Below are 1,011 nucleotides of genomic sequence, written 5' to 3' on the forward strand. Positions count from 1 at the left end.
ATAGAATGTTTTGTGTTATACATAAAATGCTTTGCAAACTGCAAAGTGTTAGTTAACATAAGGTTTATTACCAGTGGGTAGCTTTCCTCTCCTTCTGCAATCAGATTTACTGGCATCTGGAGCACAGTGATACAGCCTTTCTACCTTTTGGGAAAAGTAAAATGAACTATACCTGCCCCACAAACCCACCTTGAAAGACCTTGCTAAATCTGAAAACTCAAATGATAATTTTAACACTTTGTTGGGCCTTTGTCTGTGATCTCTACCTTGTGGTCAGAGCTCCTGAGAGATTCTTTAAAAATAAACCTTGTTTTATAACTTAGCTTAAGGGCACAGCATGAGCTATTTTCAACATTCAAAATTCACTAGTAGTTTATGTACTTGAGACCCCTGACAGGGATTTTTTGTTTGTTTTTAATTACAACTCAGGAAAATAGACATACTAAGGCAAACTGAAACTTCAGTGTGATATAATTTAGTTCTATCATCAGTATTTCCTGACTTCAAAGAAAGTCAAGATACTCAGTCGGTACCAAACTGCCAAAGAGAAGAGTTGGAAATGTTTATACTTTTCTGATCTTAAAATGTACTATTCCTGTTATCACTATATGCGTGACTTCTCCTTTTAGGAAGCTATTCTCTGCAGTGTGTATTTCTTAAATGTGATACATTTAACCTCAGGATTACCAAAGGGGGATAAGTTGAATTGATCTTTTAAATCTAACACACTAGTATGTGGAGAGTTATTTTTAAAATGGACTCTACTGAAAAAATTCCATTGGCTGTTTTGCCCACCATTTACTAACTACAAGTATCAACCTCTTCCTCCTTCCTTTCTTTTGAACTGATTTTTGGAGATTGGAGGTGTGTACTGAGAATTTTACATCTCAATTCATGTGTAAGTCATGTTAACACAGGTACATAAAGTCAGTTAATACAGATAAGGAAACATCTCTGACCACAAACCAACTTCCACACTGGTAATTAAAAAAAAAAAAAGAGTCATGAACA

Source organism: Rhinolophus sinicus, linkage group LG03 (assembly GCF_036562045.2).
Source record: "Rhinolophus sinicus isolate RSC01 linkage group LG03, ASM3656204v1, whole genome shotgun sequence".
Taxonomy (NCBI): Eukaryota; Metazoa; Chordata; class Mammalia; order Chiroptera; family Rhinolophidae; genus Rhinolophus; species Rhinolophus sinicus.